This window comes from Cajanus cajan, chromosome 7 (genome assembly GCF_000230855.2).
Source record: "Cajanus cajan strain Asha chromosome 7, NIPB_CcT2T_4, whole genome shotgun sequence".
In the NCBI taxonomy this organism is placed as follows: domain Eukaryota; kingdom Viridiplantae; phylum Streptophyta; class Magnoliopsida; order Fabales; family Fabaceae; genus Cajanus; species Cajanus cajan.
The window spans coordinates 27,062,390-27,086,980 of NC_138523.1; the positions used below are offsets into that span (position 1 = coordinate 27,062,390).

A 24,591-nucleotide genomic window follows, 5' to 3' on the forward strand; every position below is an offset into this window, starting at 1 on the left:
ATAACTTAACTATCTACATGATGACAGTTAAATATACACACAGAAAGCAGTAAAAGGAAGGTTTTAAGAAGAAACCTTTGAAGCGTGCTTTTATATTCAAGTAAAACTAGGAAGCTTTTTGGCGTTCCCTCGCTCTACAAGCCCGCTCGCTCCCTCCTAGAAAATTTTAACTATGGAAATCCGGAGGATTTCCCTTCGACTCAGTTCGAGACTCAAGCAAAAAGCTCAGAACTCGAGAACTTTGTCGGATCAACTCTCCGAGTGATTTCTAGGCAGAGCACTGCTAAAAAAAAACCCAGAATACTCAAGAAGAGGGTTAAAACTCAGTGTCAAAGTGTAGAATGACGTCCAATTGACGTCATATTTATAGGGATGAGGCGCAATACGGCCTCTGGGGGTCAATACGGTCCGTATTGAAGTTTTGAACTACAATACGGCCGTATTGAATTCAGTACGGCCGTATTGAAGTTCAAAAAACCTCAATACGGCCGTATTGAGTTCAGTGCAGCCGTATTGAAGTTCAGTGCAGCCGTATTGAGTTCAGTGCAGCCGTATTGAAGTTCAGAAACTTCAATACGGCCGTATTGAGTTCAGTGCGGCCGTATTGTAGTTTAAAATGTTCAATACGGCCGTACTGAACTTTTGGGAGGCCGTATTGGGCTTCATTCCCTCCACTTTCTTATTTTTTGCTACTCTAAGACCTCTAAACCTACAGATTGTCATCCCACGGTCTTCTAAGAGTCCCTTTGGCTGACTTTCCTTTGATCTTCGAGAGTCTTCGAGTCTTATTTCCGACCCGGACAATTTTAGGGGTCTACAAGAATGACCTAAATTATTCTCTGTATAATTATTATTATTATTATTATTATTATTGTTGTTGTTGTTGTTGTTATAATCTAGATATGCTTATTTATTTTCTCTTAATAGATCTTAATCAAACAAAACCTTATTAGCTCTTAATATAAATTATTGAAAGTGAAGCGATACTTATCCTTTATCATTCTAGTATCTCCTTATGATTTTCTCTTGTACATAGAATTTGAAATTTTGAAAGTGTGGATGTAGTGACAAATAAAATATATTGTTAAATCTCATTCAAAATTAATATTAAAATTACGTTTAGCTATATATTTAATAAATATATACCTACATATATTATACATATAATATCATTTTTTATATGTCACTATAGAATGTGTTTTTAGTATATGACAATTTTTTTTTAGTGACATAAAATTATATGCTGGAAAGGAAAAACCTTAGGTATCACTATTGCCTAAAAGGAGTGACAACTCCCTAAAATAATTTTAATCCTAAATCTTTATTTATTTAGACTTTTATCCCATTAGATTAACCAAATTATAGTCATTTAGTTTGTAATGGGATGATTAATTTTCACTACAATAAACGAATGTGGATAAAGGATATTTTAAGAAAAGAATTTATGAAAAAAAAAATCTTCATTCATTTACTAAAACAAAATTATTTACTCATTTGGTATAAAAAAAAAAATTTCCACAACCTTTCTTAATTAGTTACACAAATAAATAATATAGGTTATATCTGAATATTGATATATCATTTACTCATTTCTAATTAAAAAACATATCATTTACTCATTAAAGAAATGATATAAACTCAAAATTATTATAAACAATTATTTATTTAATACATCCTCCTCGTAAACCCGCATATTTTCTTATTAGTATAAAAAAAATAATAAAAATTGAATATGAGTAAGGTTATATTAGAAAATTTGAGTGATTTTGAATATATAATTTATAAGAGTAAAAAGAAATAAAAAAAGAAAATGAGAGACAAAGATTACTTTGGAAGTCATATGAAAAAATGTACATAAAAATCCATAATTAGTAGGAAAACTTCGTCCCACTTAATGAAAATAAAATAAAATAAAAAGATAAATAATGAAGTGAGTGATTATTTAAAAAGGTAGAGATGTTTCTCATTACATTATGATGTACGTAATTAAAAAAAATTTGATTTTTATTTTATTTTTCTAAACAATTAAAGAATATAATAATCTAATAAAATATGGGGAAAAATTTTAAAGAGGATATTTCATATATATATATATATATATATATATATATATATATATATATATATATATATATATATATATATATATATATATATATATATTTCATGCCAACGAATTATGCAACTTTTTTTTCAGCCGCTTCTCGTTCGGCCTTTGAAAGTCGAAATACGAATAGTGGGCTCTGGTTAACCCATATGGGTTACAATCCAATGGCTAATGGGCTTAAGTTGACCACTTTATGTATTTTCTTGAGGGCCTGGACAGTTTTGGTATATACATTCCATGAATCCATATTGTTCATGATATATATATATATATACTCTTTTCAATAAGTACATCTCCATTGTTTTTTAAAAAATTCTTAAATACTTTTAATCATATTTTTATCTCTAATATATTAATTTTATATCTCTAACGCTTAATTTAACACTTTCTTCTTCTTTTGTACACATTCTTTTGTCTCCGTTTCAATTTTCACACAAACCTCCATGTTTTCTTCACCTATTTTATTAGGTAGTTTTAATTTTTTTTCGATTTTTACATTACTCTCTTCTCCTCTCTCCTCTTTTAGTTTTCACACGTATCCAGTGGCATGTCAATGTTGTAAGCATGTGTAACTTCCTCGACAATGTTGGAGGTGTTGTGATAGACTCGTGTTTTTTCTTCGAACACTTCCTCCCCTTTTAAATTTCTAGAAATTGCAACATTAAATTTAGTATTTAAAAAAATACTTTTATGAAACATTAATTTTAGTATTTGAGAAAATATTTTTCGAAATAGTAAAATTAGAGTTCTAAGTATTTTTCGGAGTGCTAAAGTTATTGTTCTAGAAAAAACTTTATGAAATTATATAAAATAACACACCTTCACTAAATACTTTCTAGAAAACTAAATAGTAAAATCAGTACTTCGTAAAATACTTACTGGAAGTGTGGTATTTTACATAATTCTGGAAAATTCTTTCAATAAATTTAGTGTTCTGAAAAGTATGTAAAAAACACAATTTTGGAAAATATTTTTCGAAATACTAATTTTGCTATTCCTAAAAGTACTTTCCAAAATGCTAAAATTAATGTTCTGAAAAGTATTTATGGGAACACTAAATATTTATTAGAAGCGTGAAAGGAGAGTAAGTAGTCAAAGAAAAAATATGCATTTAACTTGACACCTTTAACATAGTCAAAGAAGTCACAATTGCGCACTAGTCCCGAGTGCATGTAAAAAATGGAAGAAGGGAAAGAGAAGATAACAATGTGAAAAATAGAAGGAAAGAAGGAAAAAGAGTAATGTGATAAATGAAAGAATTAAAACTACCTAGTGAAATAAGTATGGGGTAAGGAGAAGGCAAGAGCATGTGAAAACTTAAGGGTGGAAAGAAGGAGGTGTGTATGGAAAAGAAGGAGAAACCATAGTTTTAAAAACCGGACCGGTCATCAAACCGGTTAAGGTACTGGGTCAGTGGGTCAAAGGTTGAACCGGTGGGTCACTAGTTGAACTGCATGACTCGATTTTTATTAAAAAATATTTATATTAAATATATTTTATACTTATAAATTTTAATAAATTCATATCTTATTTTAAATTTCAATTTTTCTATCTTATTTAAAATTATTTTTATTTTTATTTTGTAAAAAAATACATAAAAAAATTATATGTTAAACGGTATATTAATACAAATTAAAAATATAAATAATATGTACATATATAATATGCTTGCAATTAATATCACAAAATAATATATGTAATATTTACATAGATATTGCATTATTAAATATATAATTTAAAATTAATAATATACTGTAAAAGTTATTTAAGTTGTATATATCGCAAACAAATATATTAGAACAAGTAGTCATTGTTATATTTAATAAGACTCCTTGTTTTTTCATTAAGAGATTCAATTTTCATTATTATTTTTGTGATTTATGGTCCCTTAAAAAAATTTAAAAAAAAATAAGAAAAAAAAGTGGTTGAACCGGTTTGACCCACCGGTTCACTGTTGAACCGGAAAATTGACCGGTTCAATCCGGTTTGAAACGGGTCGACTGCATAACCGATCCAACTTCAGATTCAAACCAGCTAGACCACTGGTTCCCGGTCCAACCGGTCCGACCGGCCGGGTCGGTCCGAGTTTTAAAACACTGGGAGAAACTGTTAAATTGAACGTTGGAGGTGTAAAATTAAAACATTAGAAAATAAAAAAATTAATAATATTTTAGAAATTTATTATTTTTTAAAAAAGGAAAGGAGGTGTAATTATATATATAAAAAAGATGTGTATATATGATTGGCCTTCTATAGAACAAATGATTTTGTTAGGGTCCTTGAATTGATTTTTTGTATTCCATCTTTTACGCATTTTGCTATTTACATTACTCGATTTGCTAAATGCACTCCCATTTTCCTCTCTATTATTATAAATATTCTTTATACAAAAATTATTTTTATATAAAAAATACAAATCTAGTTTTTTTTCCCCACAACTTCATTGATCTCTAAACCCTTATCTTTTTTTTTCTCACTATTATCGATTATTAAAAAATTCACCTTAATTTTATCACAATACACTGTTATATTCAATTTATACAATGAAAATACTTTAATCTCAATATTGTATGTTATATATACTTAATTTCATTGTATTCATCAACGTCAAGATTGTGTGTTATATTGAATTTAATTCTTCAACATCCACATTGCACAATAAGATAGGTCGTGAACCTTATTTTTTTTCAATTTCAAAAAAGTATTTTTTGTGGCACAATATAATCATTCTTTCAAAAAAAGAAACTTTGATTTGTTTTTTTTAACCTTCCCAAAAGTATGAATGATTTTTGTTAATATTTCAAAAAATACCTTCCAAAAGGTTAAAAAAAATAAAGACTTTTTGACCCGTGTAAAGTCATTATGAAATCAATTTATATAATCAGGATTGTTTTGGAACTATTTACCACTTTGGAATAGTCAACCATAAGTGTCACTAGTCAATCTAACGACACCCATGTCATATATTATTTTATTTTTTTTTATAAAAAAAAGTGCTAAAAAAAATTGACACGTGACACCAATTTGGGGGTGTTGGAGCTAGCTATGGGATCACTTGTGACACATCCAGCTCCAATGTCACCTTTTATTTTGAATTTTATTTATAGGTGATGTGTTCCCCTACTAGGGAACTATTTTTTTTATTAGTCCCACTATCCTATATTAGTGATGAAAATCTCAAGGAGAGACTTGATTGATGAAACTTCTCCTTCAAGCTTCTTCCTGGATCTTTTCCTTCTTGACACTTCTTAAGCTTCAATGAGCTCTCCAATGGAGATGAAGAACTTGTGACTCGCCTTCAAAGGTGAAGAACATTCTTCAAGTGGTGCCACTTCAAGGAAGAAGATAAACCACTTCAAATCTTACCACACTCTTAGGAAGAAGATAAGAGAATTCAAAGCAATAATCAAATAGAGAATTAAGCTTTTGAGAGAGAGAATACTAGGGAGAAAACTCAATAATCTCAATAGTATGCTCAAAAGTAGTACAAAATAGGTCAAAACTATAGTATATAGAGTTTAGTTAGCTTATGGTACAAGCTAGACTAAGCATGGTTAAGTGATAGTTAGTTATCTTGTACTTAAGTTAACTAACTCTAGTTAAATGTCTATAAGTCTAATTAGTTATCTAAAAACTTATGGATTAAGATAAGCTAATCCTAGTTTAAGAATAGTCCAGGTTAGCTTAAGTTAACATCAACTACACAACATAATCATTACAACTACTAGACTAATGATTACTTTTAACAAGTTTGTTGAAATGTGACTATCAAAGGCATGTGACTTAATTTGTAGCATGGATGGAAAACTTGGTATGTTTTGGATGTCCAAACCAATTGCATGAGCAAGTGGACATCCAAACCTATGGGCCATTAAAATATCTGAGTCATCCAAGTCCAAATAAGTCTAACAAGACTTTGTTAGTTACACTTCCTCTAATCTACTAATTACACCCTCAAGTAATACAAGGAAAAATTACCTACACTACTTGACCCAAAATACAAGGCCAAAAAGATCCTAATACAATCACTACTAAAATGAATTATAAGTAAAAAATGTATAAAAATAATACATTCTAAGTGTTACTTAATTGCACAAATTTTTGTTTCATTTTGTAATCAACTTTAGAACCATATTTAAGACTTTTCCTTTGAAAGCTAGTGTTGAAATTGTCCTTTATTTTCTTGCTTTGTGTCTTTTAATATTATTTGAGTTTGTCACATATCTTTCCACTTGAGTTTAGCCTTTCTTAATTGTACATTTTCAGTTTTGGTTATTGGCGCTTCTTGTCTCTCTTGGTGCGTTATCCATTCTTGTGATGTAAGTGCACTTTCAAGGACTCGCCACTTGATTTGGATAATTTGACGCATATTGGAACCACTTCAAAGGGGGAAGAAACTTGGATGGATTGAGGCACCTCCAAACTTGAGAGAAACATTTTTGTGAGGCTAACTTGTGTGATCATTTTGTAGGAACAATTTGAAGGAAGGAAACTAGCAACATAATTAGAGGTTAAATGTTTCCTTGGAAGCAAACCCATCACTAAATCTGTCTCTAAGTTTGTTTCTAATTGTTTGATTTGCACTTCATTTGTATTTTATTTGTGTTTCATTTAGTTTTATTTTTTATTAAACTATTTTTCATTTCTTTGTTCTATTAAACTTGTATTTGACCTTTAGGAGGGTCTTGGGAAGCCTTTAGAGTTATTTGGTTTTCTTAGTGAAATAGCTTAAACATTGTGCTTGTGGAAGTTTTCTAAGGGGCTCCAAGTGTCACTTAGACTTTCGCCCTAGGGAAAAAGACTAGTATATATTTTAATTTCTTTCCTTTAATTTCTTTTTCATTAGTACACTTGTTTAGGGACATTTATTCCCTATCCAATTCATATATAAGGCTATATTCTTGCCTACTAGGGATTTCTTGCACACATACACTTGAACTTGAAGTTAGTGGAAAAAAACACAGAAGGGGGGGGGGTTGAATGTGTGTGTGTGTAATTTAAGGAAATCTAAAACCTTTTTTGCAAAGATGATTTGATTCGTCTGATAAAATATGATTTTAAAACATTTGATGATTATGCAAGATTTTCTCAGCTCAAGGTTTTCCGTCTCAAAGTTTTATCGTCTGCTTCAAGGAAAATGTTTCTTATAATAATAATTTAAATCCTTGCATTTTCTGTCTAAAGATAATCGTATTGAAGAACAAGCAGTAGAAGAAACTTTCAGTGTAATATGTAAGCTAAGAGAAGTTTCATCTTCGTCTAAGAAATGATTTTGATGAAGAATAAATGGTGGACGAAGTTTTCAGTATGATTTAACAATTAAGAAAGATTTGCGTCTGAAATATAAATAAAGTAGTGCAAGTACTTTTATACTAGTTCGCTCAATTGAGCTACGTCCAGTCTCCTTCAACTGAAAGGTTCCACTAGATAAGCAATGGAGTACAATGAGTATTATCGTCCACTCCTAGACATGAGTATTCTCGACCACTCCTGGCCCGCCAACTTCACTTACCAACGCTAGTATTCTTAAACCACTTCTAGTTCCCCAAGTATTCTCGACCACTCCTGGCCCGTTGGCTTCACTCACCAACGCTAGTATATTCTTCTCAGCCACTTCTGGCTAGTAGTGAGTATTCTTTGACAAGCCCCTCCGGGCTTTACAAGTATTCTTTTCCTAGCCTCTTCAAGCTTTTCAGATTACAAATGATGGTCTTGGTTTGAGTGTATGCATAACTCTCTCAGAGAGGATATAAAAGTTTCTACACTCACTAAGGTATGCGACCTTATTTTTATAGAGATTTAAGGTTGAGTGTTTGGGTTACTCTCATAGAGAGGATACAGAGGTTTTCAACACTCACTAAGGTTCATGTTCCTACGTTACATTTAGAACACCTTAGTCTATAGAGATAAATACAATGCTACATTGTACATTTGACTACAAATGCTCATCTCTGATCTCTCTGTTTCTTGGGCTTGATATTTGCCTAAAACCAAAAGCCCAGGGCCAAAAGCCTTCTTCAAGTTTGAAGTAGTGATATATTTATAGGCTCGTAGAATCTGCCCGTTGCAAGTGTCCGTTGAAGCAGATATAGTCGTTCATGACTAGTTTGATCTTTCATTTAATGCTAAAGATTTTGCATTAAATGTTACTTCCTGTTCATAGACATTTCGTGAAGTCTTCTTTTCCTTGTTAGCAGCAGTGTCTGATTTAGCAGAGACCAAGGAACTTTTTTTCCTTTTTTCTGGTCTCGTAGTTGTTGAACTATCTTTCTCTAAAAAAGTAATGTACTTTTTCTGACACATGCATGCTTTTAGTTCTGTGCTTGATTTTCTCTTTCTTCTTTTCAACTTTTGCTCATGCAATCACTTTGAGAGATTTTATGGTCGTAGACGATGCCTGAGTTGTCCTTAGAGACATAATTCCTTAAATGCTTTCATGATAGTTTTCGTCTTCATCTGTTAGTCCTATGCATCTCAAAACTTGACCTTCGTCTGAGCTTTTGACTTGATGCTTTGACTCTTCTCTAGGTCTGGTCAACTTGTAGGTGGATAGATTTTGTTTCCGTCTGGAGTTCCTTTCAATCTGCACTGTCCTTCGTCTGACGCATAGTTAACTTCCTTCTATTCTTTGACCAATGCTTCGTCTAATTAATTAGATTGCAATTAAGGTTGTCCTTGACACATCCTCATCTGACATTTGGTTCACAGTTGTCTGGCACACATGTCATACTTTATCTATTCATAAGATTTGGTTTGTTTGATCCTCATGGTGTGCCTTGCTTTGACTCATCCCCTTATGATTGACCATTTGGCTTCATTTGATGCTCGTGCAGACTTCATATATGCTTAGCCCATTTATGCCTTGTTCTAGATTTAACCTTGTTTTGGCCTTTTTCTTGATACTTTAATCTTCAACTTGTAGACGCCTTATTTTCGTATCTTCGACAGCTTGGATTATACTTCATCCACTACAAAAAAAATGTTATTTAGTGGGGGTTATTTTACGGGGGTTTTAAAAACCTCCTCAAATTAACATGACTTGTGGCGTTTTTATGAAACGCTTGAAATGCTGAATATAGTGGCGGTTTTTATATTTTTTTTGAGGAGGTTTATACCCTCCTAAATTCATATGCAATTTTTCGCGGAAAATTTTTTACCCTTTTCCCTCTTTTACTTTTCCCTAATTTTTTTCACCCAATCCCTCCTTCAATCACTCTTCCACTCTTCCGCTCACTGAGTTTCGCATCCATCAACCATTTTGTGCTTCGACGTTCTCTTCTCTCTCGCCCTCAAAATCCCCTTCCTTCTTCCTCAGGTACCATTTCTCTTTGTCTTTTCCATTAGGTTTTCTCTTTCGCATCTCGTTTTGAATTCCACCAACTACTCATCTTGCGTCAATCCAAAACCCTCAAGATCTGCGCAAATCATCTCGGTACTACACTATCACTATGCATTGCTTTTCCTCTTCTTTTGGATTCCATGTTATACTCTTGGTGATACTATTAGACTCAATACTCATTATCGTAGCTACTGTTCTCATATTAGTTTCCAAAGTTACAAACTAAAGGGACGACTCACTTAAGGAACCATTTTTAATATATATATATATATATATATATATATATATATATATATATTTTAATTTTGAAACAATTGTCGATTAGTATCTTGGAGAACTGTTTTTTTTTTATTTTATTGAGGTACTAATATATATATATGACGATGCTTTCTAATTTCAAGACTAAAATGTTTACTCATTTGGTTATATTATATGCGAACTGATTATTTTAGAGAAATCGTTGTGATTCTTTCTTTTTTTTGGTCGCGAACTACCACTTTAGTTGGGTCCCTTAAATGAAGGGATTGGTTATTTGGTTGTTGTCTTTTAGAGAAATTGTAATTAAATAAGAGTGGTAATAGAGTGGCCAGCAACACTTGCCGTTGATTCTTTTGTGAATATCTAATAAACCACTTCTCAATTATTAGTTAGTTAACTTGATACCTTCGCTCTTAAATAATTGGATAACTAATCTCTCAAATATTATATTATGTATCTATTAGTTTAACCCCTTAGTTTTGAAAGTTTTTTTTTTTAATATTTGAGAGATTATTCAGCATGATTTCAGGTACTTGGAATAAATTTTGCCCGTTAAATTAGTCTCTCATGATTTGGAAACTAATTGGATTTTTAATATTGAGTTTGTAATTTTGACTTGATTAAAATTGTGATTATTATTGTTGTTATTTTTCTGATGGATGTAACGTGAATTTTAGTTCATCGCAGTTTGACGGTACAGGAGCATTCTGGGAATGAGAAATTGTGTGTGTGGCATGCTTCTAATTTTGCAGATGGGGAATTGAAGGATGAGCTGTTCTGCATTAGGATTCCCTCTGTTGAGAGTGAGTCTCTAGGCTTTGTGCTGCTGGAAATTTCTCTCAGTTCATTTTCTTTAAATGCACATCTACCATTTTTGGATGATTAATTTGCAAGATTTGATTTGTGATTGGGCTTCTGGTTTTGAAATGGGTTGAATGTTGTTTTATGATTTGTATGATTGCTGTGTGGAGAGTATTCATTGATTAAAAAGCTAATTCCATTCATTTTTTGACACTACTGTCATGTGTTTGAGTACATTGCTAGAACATATTGAACAAACTTCATTGTCTAAAATATTTGGCTTCATAACTAAGATTTATGGTTTTGCAATGGTATATTTTGATCTCTTCGTAAAGTCACTGAAAGTATTGGTGGTGGTGAGGTTTCTCCTTCTTCAACCGGTGACCTTAGAAGGTGGTTGAGATGATTTGTTGCACACTTTAATGAGAACATGATTAGGTCATGGCATTTGAATATTTTGTGTGATGTTAGAGTTAATTTTAGTTTAACCCTTTCTCACCCCAAAAGAAAGAGTTACCCCGGGTGGCCTGAATCTGACGTTAGGAGCAGAGAAGCTAGCACTTTTCTTGCTAGGAAACTCATAACAATTTAATGTGTTTGTTTATCATTTGTTTTTCATACTTTTCTTAAGATGCCAAGAAAAAAATGAGCCGTATGTGGTGGCCTACCTCACTTGGGATGTTATGTTGATGTTGAAAGAATTGCCTACACCATCTGAATACCCTTTAATGGACTATCCTGTCACAATAACATGTAATATTTTGGTATTTTAGTGATTGCCTTTAATTAGCATAGAAAAATGTACCATAATAATGGATAAATTGCACATCGCTAGCCAGAGCAATTCATATAATTCTTTTTAAGTTTGTGATATTCTTCTTTCATCAATGCCTTATCATGCTTATTTATTTTATTCTTCTATAGATATTGATGTGAATGAACAAAGAAACTCTCACTTTATCTTTTTGGATGGGAATTTGAAGGGATCACACTCTGACTTCTTTTACACTCTTGTTTTCATACCTGACCATTTCCTTGATGATATTGTATTATTCATGTAGACTGAGGGTTTATCTTATCATTGTGGATATGGTTTGAGTAGATGCATTGTATAGACATTACTTTTTGTGGGCTCATCCAGATCTTATTAATGCTCTCAGTATGTGTTTATATTTACCCATACGTTCATGCATAGGAAGGATCTATTTATTGGAAGAGCAAATCTTGAAGCGTTACTTGATAACTTTTCTCTATAGATTATGAATGTAACAAATCTAGCCGATGGATTGTGTGAGATTATCTTGATGATTATTACATACTAAATTTTAGATAAGTTAAACCTTCATAGGTTTGTTATCTTATAGTTGACATTTACTTGTATTTTAAAATAAAGCAATTTGATGAAGTATCAACTAATCTTAAAATTGGATGTAATTTCATAAACTTTTGATCCCTTCTTTTCAATGGATATTTTAGTGGTTAGATCAGTTTTTATCCTATAAAACCTAGAGTATTATCCATGTCATAATAATGTTCTTTCTGCTAGCCAATAATGTGGGACTAATTTATAGTCATGATTTATATTATTTTAAGTTAGTGTTTTTTGATCATGGCTTGTTCATGTCTGCTCTTTATAACTTTTTATTTTCCTTCTAAAGGATAAAATAAAACAACACTCAAATTTAATTGATAATGTTTTCTTAACTCCTGCAGTTCAATCTTTGCAAAGCTGTATCCCTGCACCTCCTGCTCATTTTAAACTGAGGGATGATCATATATCAGGAAGTTCTTTAAAAGATGATGCCTGGGTAACATAACATATTCTAGGTCATTTTTTATTCATTTTTGGTGTAGTTTCTTGTGTCAGACTGATGAAGTAGTTGTGTAAGTTGTGAGGAATACTCAACACGTATCCTCCTTTGCATTTCATTGATTTTGGTAGTTCATTCTGGATTAAGGGGTCAATCTCTTGGAATTGTTCACTGTGTCTTGAAAAGAATGTAATCTTGAGTTGAGGAAATTTTCTTATGCTATTGTTTTCTAAAGGCCTATGATATGAATTTTTTTTATTGATTTCAACAATGATAACCGTTTATTTGCTACATATTTAGTATCTTTTATGCTGTTCACAGTGAATTTTAGAGTAATATTATTTGCACATGCATCTTACTATTTCCCTATAAGGCAGTGTATATGTAACTAGACTGTCTAATCAACATGGGTTGACATGAGTAACAAAAGACTCATGTTGTTTAATTAAGTAGTGAGGGATCGAATCCCGACTCTTACAAATGCAAAAAATTCAAGCTGAGGGAGGATGTCCATCTATTTGGTGTCTGTCAAACTATTGAGAGAGATTATCTTTGTGTTTGATGGAGAATACTCCTTAATAATGAACTAAAACAAATAAAACTAGTCTGTCCTATACTTTCAAATGGCTTAAGTTATTCACACGCAACCATGTGAGACAATTAATCATCATTCATAATTTTATCATGAATTGTCCCTCTCACGGAAGAGAAACGATTGCATTAAATCCCAACAATATTATATTTTTTTATGTAAGTTGACGTTGCAATTTAGCGTGAATTTACGTGTGTTAAGTTTAGGGATTTGTGTATTGTTACGGATCAAATTGGTCAATGATACTAATTTTAAAAATTAGATTGATTATCAAGTCAAATACTAATTTTTCCCTTTTAGTAACAGAAATTAAATTGACAATTCATACTAATTTTTCCCCTGGTGCAGCTGTGGCAGATCTTCAGCCTGTAGATGGAGTGGTTTTTCATGTTCTTATGCAAATATTGTCTCCGGTATGCCACAACTTAGATTTTGTTTTTCCTTTAAACATGTTTCATACAAGTCTTATAATGAAATGGTGTCAGCCTATGACTGTTTTTTTAATGTTTCTATATCTGATATTCAGGGAGAATGGAAATTTTGTGTACTGAGTTTTCCATCTTACATTCTTTTCTCTGCATTTGAATTAAAGTATTTCTACTCTATGCTATTCAATTTTTTCTTGATATGGTTTCTTGTCTGTATATGTATATCCTTTAAAAGTCTGGGACATTCTTTGAATATTTATTTTCATCTTGTCTGTCTATGCATACTCATTATATTTGTCAATCACTTAGGCATTAATATACTAGTGTCTAACGTGCATGACTGCATGTCAACCAGGTTTTTGTTTTATCTTTATTTATAGAGGAAAAATGCTAGTAACATATTCTATGAAACTATTGGCTAAATGTTTTTGAAAATCACAAAATTATGTTGGTCCCATTCTTATTTAATGAATCTCATTCAAGATTTTGTAGTTTTCAATAAATTTTAGCCAATAAAAGTGTTGATTGGAAGGAGTGTATTGCTAACACTCCTCAAAAAGAGAATACAGAGTATAAATGAACTTGTCTTTTACATTTCAAATACTTGCCTTCTAACTTCATATCCTATTTATTAAGGTTAATATTTATATTTTGATCTTGCCATATTATAGCAATATTAGTTAGTATAAAGAAGAGAAACGACAACAACAATAACCTTATCACTAGGTGAGGTTGGCTACGTGGATCATTTGGTGCCCGTTGGACTCAATTAAAAACTAAATTCTCATAAATATTATTCACCGTGAACTCTCTTTTAATAATTTTCTTTATGAAGAGGAGACAGATATTGACAACATTAGTTAATATTGACAATTATCAGTTTTATTTTATTGCTGCTATGTGAGTGGTATTGTTTAAGTTTTTGTGTCGCTCTTTGCATATGATTTCACAATGAAGCAATTAGTTTTAGATGATCATTCTTTTGAACTAGCTACAGTCATTTTTCTTTTGGTAATGTTTGCAGGAAACAAACTATGTTCCTATTACACGAGGTTGTAGAGTGGTTCTCATGGTCAATGGGTAGGTTCATAAATTTTATCTTTGCTCAATAACCAAATTTATCTTTTTGTAATTTTTATAGATTCATAATTTTAGCCAATAAATTATGTCAGGTTCTTCAAGAAGCCATTGAAGCTCCTGCAAATGCAATTATAAATCTCAAGGACAGTTTAAATGAATGGGATAGCAAAGTTGGTGATGGTGACGTACTGTGGATCAACTGTGAGTTCTATTCTCAAAAGGTCAAAATTATCATCAGATGAATGAAGTGTTGATATATGTTGTTTTAGGCCTTTTATCTTTCCTTGAGAAACTTCAAAACAGCAGATGACTGCTGCAAAATATCATTGTCAATTTAAGTAGTGATTGTGATCTGATATGTAATTTAGATTAAAAAAATAAAATATATTGTGAAATAAAAAAAATATCATTCAAATTGAGGAAGTCAAAAACCCCCGCTAAACAAAACGCCGCAGAATGGAAAAGGTAGATTAAAAAAATAAAATATATTATGAAATAAAAAAAACATCATTCAAATTGAGGAGGTCAAAAACCCCCGCTAAACAAAACGCCGCAGAATGGAAAAGGTAGATTAAAAAAATAAAATATATTGTGAAATAAAAAAAAACATCATTCAAATTGAGGAGGTCAAAAACTCCCGCTAAACAAAACGCCGCAGAATGGAAAAGGTAGCGGAGGTTGGTAAAAATCGCCGTATAATGCTAGTGGCGAACGTAACTGCGGCGTTTTTATAAAACGCCATTACTTATTTTGAGGGGGGCGAAAACCGCCGCAATATGAAAAAAAAAACCGCCGCAAAATGACGAATTTCTTGTAGTGATCCTTATACTCGCTTTGCTTATCTTGACTTCTCTTCTTTTGATTCTAGATTTATTATTTGATGATGCACACGTCGTATTCCATCTATCATTTGTTTTAGTCTGATCTTTGTAACGATGGAAGATCTTTAATTTTGTATTGGAATGTTTCTTCTCATCGTCTGGTGCTTTGGTTGATCTTTGTCTGTTTGTTCAAACTTTATCTGAACCACTTGCTTTATCCCTTGTGACATTTCCTGACTCATCCAATCTGCTTCAGTACATCCATTTCGTACTAGTGATTATTTTATTCCTTGGTATTGGAACAAATTCTTCTTGCATGGCTTGAGCTTTAATCGTTTGCTTAACCAGCTTTCGTCTTGGTGTGCTTGACAGGTCTTCCTCTGTGATCTTTGTGGACTTTAGAAGCTTTTCCATATTCTTCGTCTTGTCCTCATCCATTTTCTTTGGTCTTGTATCGTCTGAGGCTTCATTGTTTTCCTTCTTGTACTAGGCTTGGCTTCGTTTGATCTCTTCATCTGATGCCTTATAGTTCTTTACCCTTTGTCTTGGTTCTGGTGTGGGAAGTTGCACATGCTCTATTCTTCAATTTACCTGTTTTTATGTTTTTCTGAAACACTAACACACTTGTTAGTAATAACAACATGTATTATATTTGTTTCACTCAAAACCCTACTAGGGATTGATTCGTCTAACTCAACATAACTTTCCTTTGTGAAAATCTTTTATCACTCCATTTTTATGAATTACTTTCAAATCTTTGTGAAAAACTTTCTTGAAAAGTACTAAGAAAGAACTTAGGGAGTTAAAAAAGTATATTAGGATAAAAGATGAGGAAAATGAAAAAGAAGAATAAGGAAAATGAAAGAAATAATGAAACCATAATAGAATTATTGGCTAAAATTATGGTAGGAGACACTAGCAAACCCAAAAATAAAAGTGGTGAGGGGCCTTCTTTGTTAACTAAAGGTAAAGGGTTGAAAAACCTAAGAGTAAATATGAGGAAGAAAAACCCAAGAGTCAACCTACTTCTACCCACATCACTTAGAGTGAAGGGTCCTATGGTAGTCATTACTATGATGATTATTATCAAAAACTCCTTAGGCAAAAAAGGCCTAGGCATGAACATGGAGAACCTAAAGTTGACCTTCTCCACTTCTATGGTATAGACAATGTAGAAGAATATATAGATTTGGAGATGAAGGTAGAACAAATCTTTACTTTTCATAAAGTGAGTAAAAAGAAAAAGTTTCCCGTGGCTACCTTAGGCTTTCAAGGGAATGTGATGTATTGGTGGACCTCCTTAGAAAGAGAGAAAATGTTTAGAGATAACCCTCCAATTTAATATTGGAATGAGCTTAGGATTGTCTTAAAGATAAGGCATATACCTTCATATTATGGTACGGAGTTAATGACAAGCTCCAAAGACTCCAACAAATAAGCCTTAATGTAGAAAAGTATAAACAAACCATGAAGCTCTATATGATGAGGGAAGGAATTAGGGAGAAAGAGAGAACCACCATTGCTAGGTTCCAAAGTGGACTTAATCTTGAGATTAGAGATAGGGTTTAACTTTTACCCTATAGAGATTTAAATGAACTAGTCCAACTTTACATTAGGTAGAGTAACAAATCAAAAGGAAAGCTTCTAACAAGAAGGAATCCTCTACCTTTTTACACCCTAAGAACCAAGAGGAAGAAGAGTACTCTTCCAAGAGTCACACTAAAAGAGAACCATCCATAGAAAAAGAAAAACAAAAACAAAAAGAGGCACAAATTTTGAAGAAGAGTGAGGAAAAAAGTGTCTCCTCCAAAAGGTTTGTGAAAGAAGATGGTAGCTTTACTATTAAAGGTGATATATCAAAAGGATTATCTATCTTCACCAAAATCTTAACTTTATCTCTCACACTACCACAAATTTTGGTGTTGAGATTCTAACAAGTAGGGAAGAAAATATTTAAAACCCCTAAGTCATAAAAGAATCTCAAGACCAAAGTTTGATGAAAAAAGATTGGACTCCAAAGAGTTTTAATCCTTATGCATCTTTTAACTTGGTGGTTCCCAACAAAGAAAACATGTTTATAAGTATAACACTTTCCTCTATAGTTATTAAGCGTGAGTACCAAACTCTTAAAGTATATGATTTTTTATACCCTTTTTGTGGTGCATTATTATTCTCTAATATTAATCTTAAAAGTGGTTCAAATCACATTGAGACCACATTGAGTACTAATCTTAAGACTAATATTGAATTATATGATAGTTTGGTCAAGTCTTTTAGACTTATCATTTCACCTAATGCTTACATACATCTAATAAATCACATGCTTAAGAGTTGTTTAGGAAGTTTTTTAGTAGTTTTTAGCTTGCTTAGTTTTAGGGGCCTAGGTAAACATATATGATACCTTAGGCAACATATCTTAGTTTTTAGGAATAAAAACTTGTTTTGTTTTAGCCATTTTAGGTTTTAGTTTCCATTATAGATTTCACTTTAGTGAGAATACTTTCCTTACTAATAGGGAGTCTATCTTTCTCTTTAGAATAGATAATCCTTTTAGTTTTTTTGGAAAGGATCCCTTATAAGCTACACCTCCTTCATGTTGTGCAAAACATCTCTAATGCATATGCTATAACTTCTTTTGAAGTTGTTGAGGAAATTGTGGAGGAACCTAGAGATTTGAGAGTAAATTCTCTCAAAGGGGAAATGGATGATGAAATCCTACCTCTTGTGGAGCCCTTTGAAGGGGATAAGTTTATTTAGGATTCTAAGGGAATGGGTTAGGAAGCTAATAAAACCTATGATGGAAAACTTGTTGAGAAACCGGCTTGATGTTGATTCCTCTTCAAGTTCCTCCCTAGACCTTTGGCTCCTTGATTCTTCTTAAGCTTCTCCAAGGTCTCCAATAGAGGAAAAGACCTTGGAAGCACCATGGTTTGATGTAGAACCCTCTCAAAAGACGCCACTCCTTGGGGGAAGAGATAAGTCTATTCAATTATCACCACACTCTTCTATGAAAGGGATAAGAGAATTGGATGAATATCAAAGAGGTTAAAGACTTTTGGAAGAGAGAATTTTCTTGCAAATTCTGATCTCACTCAAAAATATCATCAAAAGTGATTACAAAGGTAAGAAAAAGGTTTATATATGGTGGGAGAAACTTATGGTGCAAGCTAGGCTAACTATGGTTCAAGAGAACCATGGTTAGCTTAGCTTGACCATCCTAGACAGTTTAGGAGGCTTGTGGAGCAAGCTTCTAACTTAGAAGCTTGGGAATCAAGCTAACTTAGAAGCTTGTAGCACAAGCTTCCCAAGTGTACAAGCAACTAAGCAATTTCGGCCAAAGGAAGGCAAGCTAGGCGGTCCATTTGTTTTTCCATATTTAATCCAATCCAAAAACTTGGAGTTGGTTTAGTTAGGTTCACCATATGATGATGAGACCTAGTTAAATCAATTCCTTGGAAAATATGGAGCAAAACAAGCCCAATATGTAAAATTTGGCCTATGCCCAATTCTGACCCAATTACTAGTTGCACCTACACTCTTTGCTATTTGTCACCCCACTTCTACTACTAAAAAATACAAAAATTAATGACCTTTAATACAAGGTCAAATGGAGCAAAAGTCTCCAAGTAACATACCCTAAATTCTAAAAGGATAACCTAAAATAAAAGAAAGAAAGTGTCTCACAAATACAAAGGCAAAAATACACCTATACAAGTATCTACTATATACAAGGTACAAGAAATCAAACTATACAATGTATGTACAATAGAAACTATGAGACTAAAAAGAGGAATCATACTAAATACTCATATTGAGCATAGGTCTAAGAAACACCTCCTCTATAGAAGCCTCATCTAGCCTCCTAACCATGGACCTAGTTAAAGGCCCAATGGTCTTCAAGTGTGAGCCACCTTGGATCAACCTTCACCCTTCTTGGTCTTACCTCTTCCAAAGGGATCCTTGGGGATTAGATTTCCATCAACCTATTTTCTTCTTTTGTACAAAATTTAGTAGTATACCTCTTTTTAAGAAAATAAAGCTTAGATATAGAGCATGTAGATAGAAAAAACAAGGTTCAAGAGGACCCCACCCTAAGAAAAGAAAGAAAAAAAATCCTTAAGGATAGGTCTATCACAAATTTAGAGAGGCGCAATAGGCTAAGTTCCTTAGAACATTAAGTAAATAACATTTCTAATGCTTGAAATCTATTTTCTCTTGTAGGAGAAGAAGTAACTTGTGATTTATGGACAAATCCTTCTCAAGAAGGAGAGGATGATGGAAAATCATTCTTGAAGGCCATAAGACCTTTGATAACAACAATGTTAAAAAGAATGCAAGAGGAGTGAGCTCAAGGTGAAGATAAAAGGCCTAAGCTTCTGTTAAGCTATAGTTTATTCTTATTTTTGAGTATTTTTTCCTTATAAATATTTTCCTTTATTTTGACCTTACATTTTAGGTCATGTAGTGTAGGTAATTTTGTCCTTGTATTGTTTTCACTTAAGGGTGTAATTAATAGATTAGAAGAGGTGTAACTAGCTAAGTCTTGTTACACTTATTTAGGCTTGGATGACCCAAACTCCTTTTAGCCCATTGGTATTGGATGTTCATTTGCTTATGCAAGTGGTTTGGATGTCCAAACGAAGCCAAGATTGTCATCCAAGTTACAAATTAAGTCACATGACTTTAATAGTGACATCTCAACAAACTTGTTAAATGTAATCGTTACCTAGGTAGTGGTAATGATTAGGCTGGGTAGTTGGAGTTAACTTAAGCTAATCTAGATTATTCTTAAAATAGGAGTAACCTAGCTTGCTTTATAGGCTTCTAGACAATTAACTGGACTTTTAGATATTTAACTAGAGTCAGTTAGCTTATGTACAAGATAACTAATCATGGTTAATCTAGCTTTCACCATAAGCCAACTAAACTGTATATATTGTATCTTTGTACCCTTGTACCCTTTTTATACTAACTTTGACTATTATGCATGATTTGGAAAAAATTCCTCTCCAAATTCTCTATGTCAAATCTTATTTATCTCTTTGAATTTTTTTTTTCTCTTATCCTCTCTTGAGTGTGGTAAGAAAATGAAGAGGCTTATCATTATTCAAAAGTGTGACGCCATCAATAAGACTCTTTACATCATCTTCGATGGTGAAAATGGCTTCTACCATGCATGGAACCCATTAAAGAAGCTTGAAGCAGTCCAAGAAATGAAGATCCATTCATAGTGTCAGAACCCAAAAAATTCTGATCTTGCGAACAAATGGTTTGGACTTCCGTTTTGAAAATCTCATTGGTTAAGGAATGCCCGGACACTAGACTAATTCCTAACCAACGATTTTTGAAAAAGTTTGAAGGAGTCACCACCGGTATTTTACTCAAAATATTGGAAAAAGAAAAGATTTTGAAATTAAAATAAAGGTCTTCGTAGCCAAAATTGGATTCAGGAGTCGGTTACATGTAAGGAATGTAATAGATACCCCTACAACACCTTAAATTGGTACCTTATAATGAAAATAACATAATAATAAATAATATTTTAAATATCTTATCCCCTTTTATTTAATATTATTTAAATAACAAAAAATACCTATTATCTACATGATTATTTATTGGCATATAAGAATTATAAATAAAATAATAAATAAAATAAATAAATAAAAATAAGAGAGAAGAATTTAGAACTTTCAAAGCAAGCTGTTTATAAGAGAATCTTATGATTTTTCTTATTTTGATTTTTTTAATCACTGTATACAATTTTACTATTTTGATTTTTTCAATCAACGTATACAATAAATAAAAAACACAAAAGAAAAACATGCATGCTACAAATTTTATTTTATCAAAAAATTATTTGTTTTAATATATTACATTATATATGTGAATATTAAGACATATATATATATACATATATATATTATAATTAAACTTTTTTTAAAAATTAATTCATTATTAAGAAATTTTTTTTATCACATGAGAATTAATTTCCTTCAAAAATTTGATAGATATCAAATAAATAAACATTTTTTCTGAATCTATATATTCATTTTATTAGAATATAATTTTTATTTTTTAAAATATATTATTTTTTTAGATAAAAAATTATGTATATGTCAAATAGTAGTGAGGGCAAGTGCCTCACTATTCCAAACGTGCAGTTGTCGCTGTATATATATGTATGTGTGTGTATATATATATATATATATATATATATATATATATAATATAAGGGGTTATAATTATACCGGTGTAACTTTTACTAAGTATTATGCCGCTCTATAACTTTATATTAAATGTGAATTTTGTAAATCCAACCGTTAAATTGAAAGTTCATATCACTTTATACGTGTATATCAAATTTTGTTAAAATTGAACAACAACTGGAAGATAATCCAAGTGTTCATATTTTAGTGTATTTTGAAATGAATATATTACATCAATTTTGTTTTATAAAAATGAAGTATCAAATCATCTTGGATTAATATAAAGTTTTGTATATATAATCTATAAGAGATATGAACTTTCAATCTAACAGTTGGATTTACCAAATTCACATTTAATATAAAGTTATTGAGCGGTGTAATACATTGTAAAAGTCGCATTTAATATATATATATATATATATATATATGAGGGGGGTTATAATTACAATGGTATAAATTTTACTAAGTGTTACACCGCTCAATAACTTTATATTAAATGTGAATTTTGTAAATTCAACCGTTAAATTGAAAAATTTTTACTCTTAAATCATATATATATATATATAGACACACACACACACACACACACACACACACATATATATATATATATATATATATATATATATATATATATATATATATATACATGAGGGGAGCTATAATGATGGAAGAGCATGGGCTAAAGGCCCAACCACTAGAGCTATGGCCAGGAGGTTACTTGAAGATTTGACTGCTTCAGAGCTTAGTGGGCCCAATGGGCTTGGTGGGCCTAGGGTGCTTCTTACTTGGGCTTAATTGATTATACACCATGTTTAATTGTACTTTCTTAGTTTAGGAATCTATTTTCATGTTGGTCTTGTATTTTGACCATAGATTAGGGTTTAGGCTAGTTGGGCCTAGTTTTGGGTTTCATGGGCCTTTGGGCTTTTGGTACCCAATATTGGGCTCATTATTTTCCTTGTAATATTTCCTATTGATTGTATTCATTAGACCATTGTATTTTGGTCATTAGTATAGGGTTTAAGGAGGTTTAATAGTTCATTTGAATTAGGACAAATTAGGTCAAATTTAGGATGAATTTAAGTTGCATTTAGGTCACACTTTTGGCACCACCTTGGTTGCACAAGTGTGACACCGAAATGCAACCCTAAATTCACTCTAAATTCAACCTAATCTATCATTTAGCTCTACATGACCGGTCATGAGCATGTGACACAAGGTTTGAATTCAAATTTGAATTTGAATTCAAATCTTGGCGCCAACATGTGACCAATCATGTGGCGCCAAGTGTTCTCCTCAAATTCGGATGCTATATGTTTCCCTCCTCTCATCTTTTGTACTCACTTTGAATGATTAATGAAATTTGTGAGCCATAGTGCCGAGTTTCCCTCTCAAAGTCTCCTTAGAGTTCATCTTCAAAACCTTAGGATTTCACCTTAGAATCCTCCTCTTTGAAGTGTGCTCTCCATTGATGCTTGAGCTTGGATGCTTCCCTCCTAATTCTAGGTTGAGTTCATCCGTGAGTTCTTAAGCTTCTAAGTGTTCTTGAGTTGAAGAATCAAGCCTCCATTGAAGAAGATCCGGCCTAAGCAAATCCGTGGAGAAGATCATCCATCACTTCTCCTAAGTTTGCTATCATTTTTGGTATCAAGAGCAAGGTCTTCAAGGAGATAAGTTCTTCATCTTGTTTTTGTGTCCGTGCTTGTGTTCTTGTATTTCTCCTTGTCTTGTTTGAGTTTCTCTTCGGATCTATATGTTTTAATTCATATTTTGTGTTCATAGATCCATGGTTGATTGTTCTTGATTTTCTTCCTCAATCAACTTGTTTAGGAACTATTTGCTTTGTGCTAATTTTGAGTTTATTTTGAGTCTCTCCATTCTTGTATGTGTCCGTGATTGGACCTCATGCATTGCATTTAGATTTTGGTTTTGAATCTATGTTTTGTCTTAGAAGTTTGTGTTTAATCCTTACATGTTGCCAATTCCTTGAATAGCATGTTTAACCTAGTTTTATTTTGATTTTTGTGTCTACATATTGGTCTCGGTCATTGCTCATTTTGTGCCTACCTATATGTGCTTTTTCTTTACCTTATTGTGTTCATAATTTTCTATTAGTCCTAGCAAGTTTCTTTAGAGTTAGGTTTCTATTATGTTCTTAAGTTTTCAAATCACATTCCATTGAAAATCTTATAAAAATTTTGTGACTCAAAAATTTCAAGTGTAAACCTACTTCTAGTGCACTCTTCTTGTGGATTCAAATTTAAAAAAATTAGAGGCTGAAAACAGAGATAAAACAGAGCCTAAAGTGTTCAAAAGATCAAAAAAAAAATAGTTCAAAAAGAATCCAAACCAAAACCTAAAACTAGTGCACTAGTTTATCATTCTCACTTGAAATTTGACCTAATTTTTGGCTGATTTGTATTCTCGGTTTCTATAGGTTGGAACCTTAGAAAAATTTGAAATAAAAGGCAAAAACACTCTCTGGAATCTTAATTTGATACTGGAAAAAGAAAGAATTAAAAAAATATATATATAATACAATTTAAAATACAAAAGCCGAGAGGTGTACATTGGTGAAAATTTATTTGGTTCCTTGTTATTGTTTTGGCTACTACTTTTGCTATACTTGTCCAATTGCTTTCAAATTTTTTTTGTTTTCTTCATCTACTCTAGTACCTATCTAGGATTCATTCTAACTGAGTGCTAGCTTCATTTTGGAGTCTTAATTTTTCAGTTTTACTTGTTGAACCTCTTTGAGTCTTGTCATATACATCTATTACTCTTAATTTTGGTATAAGCTTTTCAAATTGTGCTTTTATTGCTTGTCTAGTTTTCTTTCAATAATTTCCTGTGCTGGAAGTGGCCTTAAATCCTTGCTCAAGGATCAAGCATTGCTCAACAAAGAGTAGGAAAAATTTTGGACACTATAATCACCAAATTTGACCTAATTTAGTGACCAAAATCCTCCTAAATCTCCTTCACTTGAGTGACCAATTCCTTCAACCTTGTGAGGCAGCCACCTTAACCTCTTTGTTGTGTTTCTTTTGCAGGTTCAGGAGCAGCATATTGAAGGATTAGTGGCGGATTAAACACTTGGTTAAGTGTTAGAAAAGTTGAACACAAAACCGCCACTAATTGGTCACCA

The 24,591-nt window shown here is 31.9% G+C and overlaps 1 long non-coding RNA gene across 13 annotated transcripts; it reads left to right on the forward strand.

Moving 5' to 3' along the window:
- The first annotated feature begins 9,094 nt into the window (after positions 1–9,094).
- LOC109806883 (uncharacterized) lies at positions 9,095–15,983 on the forward strand. 13 transcript variants are annotated; one of them, XR_014427725.1, is made up of 7 exons: positions 9,095–9,539; positions 10,382–10,507; positions 12,219–12,313; positions 13,257–13,321; positions 14,361–14,416; positions 14,492–14,617; positions 15,610–15,983. It is a non-coding gene; the product is annotated as an uncharacterized LOC109806883 (long non-coding RNA). The 13 variants fall into 13 exon arrangements; XR_014427733.1 differs by lacking the exon at positions 15,610–15,983 and having other exon boundaries at positions 9,161–9,422; positions 9,521–9,539; positions 10,392–10,507; positions 14,509–14,926; XR_014427729.1 differs by having other exon boundaries at positions 9,163–9,539; positions 14,509–14,617.
- Positions 15,984–24,591: the final 8,608 nt, after the last annotated feature.